Raw genomic sequence first — 6,980 nt, 5'->3', positions numbered from 1 at the left:
CCACTTCCTGGTTGAGTGGTGTGTGGCAGTAACCTGGGGAGACGGAGGACCAGGAAAGGGAAGAAGGGGATGAAGTGGTCAGGAACAATGCAAGGGGTCCCCAGATTTTGCCTGTGATGCCCCAGGTTTCTCTGTTGTCCAGCAGTGGGGAGGGAGAGGACATCATGACTCCCCCTCTCCAAACATCTCTCAGCCTGCCCCTTCTCCATGGTCACCATAGTCCTCAGACAAGAGGAGAAGATCTCAGGGCCCCACCACAGTCATGACCCCTCTGGCTACTGCAGGCTCACTCCCAGTTGAGACCCTGTCTCTGAGGCAGGAGCAGGTGTTGACAATGTTAGATGTGAAGTTTGAGCCTGAGCACTTTGCCTACCTCCTGCCTTTTACCCAATCTCGCTAAAAGTGGATCTCAAGTGCCTGGTCGCAGCCCCACTTTGGCATCAAGTGTGTAGTGGCTCCTTGATCTTATCAGCTTCTGCAGGTGAGCAGAAGCTCCATGTGAGGCCTTGTGCTGTCCCCCAGGGAGTCAAAGATGAGTAAGATTTGGCCTTGCCCTTGAGGAACTTTATGGTGGGGGGAGCACAGCATGAATACCAGAGAGTTCTCCCAAGGTGGGACAGGCTGGACATGCAAGATGGTCTCAGACCATTGCACATGCTTTGTTTGCAGAAGAGCCACTTAAAACAGAGAGGACAGAGCAGCTGAAACAGGACCACACCGTGCTGGGACAGAGCGGTGCTGGGACAGAGCGGGGTCTTGATCCTGGTCACAGAGCTTTCAGACGGATGTCCTAGGATGCCTGATATGAAAATGTGACTAACCAGGACCCCAGACCACTCATAGGTCAACCTGCCCTGGTGTGTTTCTGGGACAAATTAAGAGTAGGTGTGTAAGTTGAGTTTTCAGTCAATTTGCAGTTGTCAGTCACATTTCAGGACCTTGCGGTCATCCTGTGTTCTGTTTTGAAGAGGGCCACAGGGGACTGGAGAGCACCTGTGGTTCCTAAGGTCCTGTCTTACGTGGTCCTGAGCTGGATTCCGAAGTTTTAAGCTCTTCTTGGTGACCTCTCTTGGATTTCACTCCCCAAAGAAGGTGGTTTTTTGGGAATGAAGCCTCCTAAGTGTGAGCTGTGGATTCCCTAAGGAGGAACATGCTAGAATAGTCTTTGGTGGTAGGATCCTTTTTATGAATTACATAATTAAATGGTCTGTTTTTAAAATTAAGGTTTTTGCATAAGAACTTTTCATTGGCTAAAATGGGGACGGGGCCCCAAACCTTGGCCCTCTGCTCTTTCTGTCTCCTTTGGTGACCCCTGAGGTACCAGCATGGAGCTCCCGGGCTCATTGGGACATGGTGCCTAAACTGTTTCTCTAAACCAGGTTCCCTGTGAGAGAAGGTGTGGCAGTTACAACCATAGGTTTTAGAATTATACTGTTGTTGATCATGGTTGTTTAGTTCGCCCTCCTCATGGAAACACCATACTCACCAGAATGAAATGCTGTCCGCTTCAACAGAAAAATGGGTGAAGGGAGACGTTGGACAGTGCAAGATATGACAAAGCAATTTATAAATTATCTAGGGTTCATGAGGGAGGGGGGTGCGGGGAGGGAGGGGAAAAATGAGGAGCTGATGGAGCTCAAATGGAGAGCAAATGTTTTGAGAGTGACGCGGGCAACAAATGTACAAATGTGCTTTACACAATTCATGTATGGATGGATTGTGATAAGAATTGTATGAGCCCCTAATAAAATGATTTTTTTTAAAAGGGAGGATGCTTAAAAAAAAGAAAGAAAAAGAAAAGAAATACTGTCTGGTTCTGGCACCAGTCCTGTGATAGGTTGTGGATCAGACCGTGTTCCACTGTGTTTTTGTTGACTGATTCTCAGAAGTAGACTTTTAGGCCTTTTTACCTAGTTTGTCTGAGTCTGGAAGCTCTACTGGACTTTGTTCAGCCTCATAGTGACATGAAACCCACCACTGACAGCTTGGCGGGGACGGCCCTGAGGACATTGACTGGGAACCTGTATCGCCTACGTGAAAAGCAGGAATTCTACCACTGAGCCACCAATGGCCTTCAGTCTGTTCCTAGGTCTGCCACCACTATTTCTGATGCTGGGCGTATTTCTTAATCTCTCTAAGTCTCCATTTCCTCATCTGGAAAATGGGCATAATAAGAATATCTGCCTCATAGATTATGAGAGTTAAATTAGTAAATCCTTGTACAATATTTTTTTTCTTTTTAAAATCATTTTATTAGGGGCTCAAACAACTCTTGTCACAATCCATACATACATCAATTGTGTACAGCACATTTGCACATTCATTGCCCTCATCATTCTCAAAACATTTCCTCTCCACTTAAGCCCCTGGCATCGGCTCTTCATTTTCCCCCTCCCTCTCCACTCCCCCCTCCCTCGTGAATCCTTGATCATTTATAATTTATTATTTTGTCTTATCTTACACTGTCCAACGTCTCCCTTCACCCACTTTTCTGTTGTCCATCCCCCAGGGAGGAGGTTATATGTACATCCTTGTAATTGGTTCCCCCTTTCTACCCCACCTTCCCTTCACCCTCCAGGTATTGCCACTCTCACCACTGGTCTTGAAGGGATCATCCATCCTGGATTCCCTGTGTTTCCAGTTCCTATCCGTACCAGTGTACATCCTCTGGTCTAGTCAGAGTTGTACTGTAGAATTGGGATTATGATAGTGGCCAGGGAGGGGAAGGAAGCATTTAAGAACAAGAGGAAAGTTGTATGTTTCATCATTGCTACACTGCACCCTAACTGGCTCATCTCCTCCCCGTGACCCTTCTGTAAGGGGATGTCCAATTACCTACAGATGGGCTTTGGGTCTCTCTACTCCACACTCCCCCTCATTCACAATGATATGATTTTTTGTTTTGATGATGCCAAACAGGCTTGTGTTACTGATAGGATGGGTACTTCTTTCAACTGAATGCTTAATTTTATGTATGATTTTGTCACCAAAAGAAATGGTCACACCTATAAACCCACAGAATGAATAAGGATAGTTTGATCCTTGTACAGTATTTAAGACAATGACTAGCACATTGTGTTAGTCCGAGTAGACTAAAGAAACAAATTCATAAATACTCATATGTGAATAAGAAAGAACTTTATATACAAGAGTAATTTAATGTTGAGAAAACATCCCAGCCCAGTCGAGATTAAGCCCATAAATCCAATGTTAGCCTATATGTCCATTACCAGTCTATAAATTCTTCAGACTCAAGCAGCACATACAATAGTACTGAATGCACAAAGATCACAAGCCAGTGGGTGGAAAGTCTTGTGGATCCAGTGGCAGTAGAAGCATCCCAGCGCTGGGAGGGCTCTCTACGTGCCTCCTCCAGCTCCTAGGGCTCCAGCAGAGCTCCATGTGTCTTGTCAGAAGGAATGTCTGGCAGGGAGTGAGCAAGTGTCCCACCTCCAGGGAGCTATTTATCTCCTTAGTGCCTCCAAATGAGGTCATCAAGCTGTGACCTGATTGACAGGCTAAACTCCACCGTTTCAAATTGACAACAGATTGTGTAACTACTACACACATGTATGAAAATCATGAATGTTTTTAGGGAACTCTTGAATCTTCTGACAGATGTAGGGAGAAAGAGATTCGGGTGGAAAGAAGACCGGGGTTTTGTCCCCCACAAAGCTAAGTATTTAATTTTTTTAAAAGATCATTTTATTGGGGCCTCTTACAGCTTTTGTAACAATTCATACATCGATTTTTTTCAAGCATATTTGTACATATGTTTCCATCATTATTTTATAAACATTTACATTCTATTTAAGCCCTTGGTATCAGCTGGTCTTTTTACCCGCCCTTCCCTGTCCCACTCTCGTGACCCCTTGATAAATTATAAATTATGATTATTTTCATATCTTACTCCCTTCTCCTGATGTTTCTTTCCCCCCCACTCCCCATCTTTCCCCTACCCTCCTGACATCAGTACTCCAATTTCTGTTCCTGAGGGAACACAACCTGTAGGTTTAGTGTTGTCTGACCTGGATTCCATGGGTGCTGAGCTCTTATCTGTAGTTGTGTACATGCTCCAGCCTAGCCCACAGTGAAAGGCAGGATTGGCGTCATGAAGGTGGGGGATGAGGAAGCCTCAAGGAACCAGAGGAATATTGTGTGTTTCATTAGTGCTGTACTTCACCCTGGTTGCCTCGTCCCTTCCTAGAGGCCCTTCTGTGAGGGGATGTCCCATTGTCTAGAGATGGGTTTGGGGTTTCTACCCCAACCCCGCTAGTTCTCAACAATATGTTTTGTTTCTCGGTTTGTTTTTTTTGAGGTCTTCTGATGCCTGTTACCTTATCCTGTTGACACCTCATGATCGCACAGGCTGGTGTGCTTCTTCCATGTAGGATTGTTGCTTCTCTGCTAGATGACTGCTTATTTAATTTTAAGCCTTTAACACCCCAGATGCTATATCTTTTCATAGCCAGGCACTAAGCTTTCTTCACTGCATTTGCTAGTGCACCCATTTTGTCTTCAGCAATCATGCCGGGAGGGAGCATCACAGAATGCCACAAAGTGTTCTTGCGTTGAGGGAGGGCTTGAGCAGAGGCCCAGAGTCTGTCCACTTCCTCAATGTATTGCCATATAAATATATGAACCTATGCCAATACCTCTATTTTTATGAATTAATATATTTACATAAGTATTCACCTATGTTTATGCCTCTATCTATAGCTTTGCTTCCTAGATCTTTCCTCTGTTTCCTTTTACCTTCCTCCTGCCCCACCATCATGCTCGCCCTTCTTCTGCCTCTTAGTAATTCCTTTCAACTAGATTGCTGTTGCTCCAACACCACCAGGATCTCTACTCCCTCCTCATTGTTGATTTTAATTCCCTAGTTGTTCCCCTGTCTATGGAGTTGTTTGCTTACCGCTTCCTTCCCTCCCCTCCTCCTCCCCCCAAATCCCCCCAGAACCTTCACTCCAGTGGCTTTCTCCTCAGGCTTGCTTCCCATGCCTATCTTATATAGGTAGGCAAACCAACAACAATGTAGACAATACAAAAAGAGAATAAAAAGAGAGAAAAAAAATAGGAAAAAAAATAAAAATAACAACTAGCCAAAAAACAAACAAACAACCCCCCCCCAAAAAAAAACATAGATAACATCAGGTCTATCTGCTGACCTTTATGACTATCTCCCCACTGGTCCTGGGGGGGTTCCAGGAACTGCCCCTCCTAGCCTGAAGTCTATTATGGGGGCTTATCAGGGGCTTTATGGCTTGGCTTGGCTTCCATTGCTGATCTGATATGTTCCCTTCTTGGTTCACCCCACTGTGAGGGGTTCAGACTGGACTCACTCCTGCTGTGTGTGCCCTATATTGTCTTCTGTCACTGCATGCTCCAGTGAGGGGACATCATGTCTTGAGCTGTTGTAGGTCCTGCAGTCCTCTCTGTGCCTTTGCAGCACAATGCAGGGACGTCATCCTTAGGGCTTGGTGTGCCAATATGGGATCCAGAACCTCACTCTCTCCCTTTGCTTCTTGGTTTATTTTCGTGTGGGTGTGACAGGCTGGCCCCTCGCCCCAATCTGCAGGTTTAGTGTTGTGCTCTGTAGCACCTAGGGAGGGGGTGAGTTTGGCTCTGACTGGGGCCGGCCCTGTAGCCCACTCTGTCCATGCGTTACTTTGTGTGGTGCCCTCAAGGTTTGGTGTGCTGTGGTGGGGTCTGCATGCTCTCAATTCTGTGAAGACATAACCAGTACTCTCCCTCTGGGTGAGTTAGTGCCCTGCTCTCCCAGTGCCATCATCTTGCCCCACTTTTCCCCCCTTTACTCTATCCCCTTCCTCCTCTTCCCCCTTCTTTAGGTTGGAATGGTGTGTACATCCTTGGGTTTGGCCTGTCCACCCCCCACCCCCCACTCCACTGCCTTTACCTCAACCCATATAGTGTGAGATAAGTGGCTTTTCAAGAAGACCTTCTTTTGAATGATCAGGGTCACCTCCAGGTCAGACTAGCCCTGGTCTTGTGGGTAGTGACCTTGTTTGCTGATGAGTCACAATGGGGACCTGCCTGTCTCTCGCCCCAGCTCTTTCCGTGAATTTGAGCAGGACTAATCAGGGGTGTTGAGTTGTGTCATTCTCATGCCCCTGCCTGGGGCACCAGGGATGACTAGCTCTCAGTCAGGGCTGTGGCACAGTTCTGGTAAGAGCTTGGGGTGGGGACCTGGTCTGCAGATCTGTGTAGAGCACTGAGGACCAGCAGGGTATGAGGGACAGATTGAAGAACTGTTTTTAAGGAGGAGACTGACTCCGCGGTCCTATTGCCTTTCTCTGCAGGAAGACCTGAACAATTGTGATCAGGAAAATTGCCCCTGTTGCTCAAAGACCCCTTCTGTTGGTTCCTGGAGATACCCAGGACAGCTCCCTTTACCCCCATCCCATAGCAGGGATAGCTGAGGCATAGCGAGTTGAAGCTACTTGTGTGGCTGACGCAGGGTCAGGACTCTGGTCTCTTGGCTGTGCTCTGGGGACGCAGCAGATTATTGCCAGGTTGGCTTTGGCAGAAGTTGTGGCCACGATGGAGAGGAAGGTCCAGAAGACTGATAACTGGTAGCAGACACAGCCTGAGCATGCTCTGTTTGTTCTCACCCTGCGGAAAGGTCTCTGCCTGCCTCGTAGGGACTGGGAACTTTACTGGCTCCATGCCTGCTGCTTAGTGGACACACAGGAGAAGCTTGTTGAACAAGTTAACACTGTTTGAAGTATTATTGCTCAAACATGAATGAACTGCCCAGTGTGCATAGAACTGTATATAGAACTTGAATCATGTCTTATGTATTGCACAACCAAGCAGTTACATGTACTACTGCAGTGTAAAAATGACTAAATTTCCATCAGGATAGACAAAGTACTATCCATTGGGCCATCTTATGATAGGACCTTTGTTTCCTATAGCCAAGTAATCTACAACAACCCTGAGAGAACTCCCCCCACCTC

This window comes from Echinops telfairi, unplaced genomic scaffold (genome assembly GCF_000313985.2).
Source record: "Echinops telfairi isolate 266 unplaced genomic scaffold, ASM31398v2 ScPeMD7_7469;HRSCAF=8507_1, whole genome shotgun sequence".
NCBI lineage: Eukaryota > Metazoa > Chordata > Mammalia > Afrosoricida > Tenrecidae > Echinops > Echinops telfairi.
Note: the sequence above shows the minus strand (reverse complement) of the source record.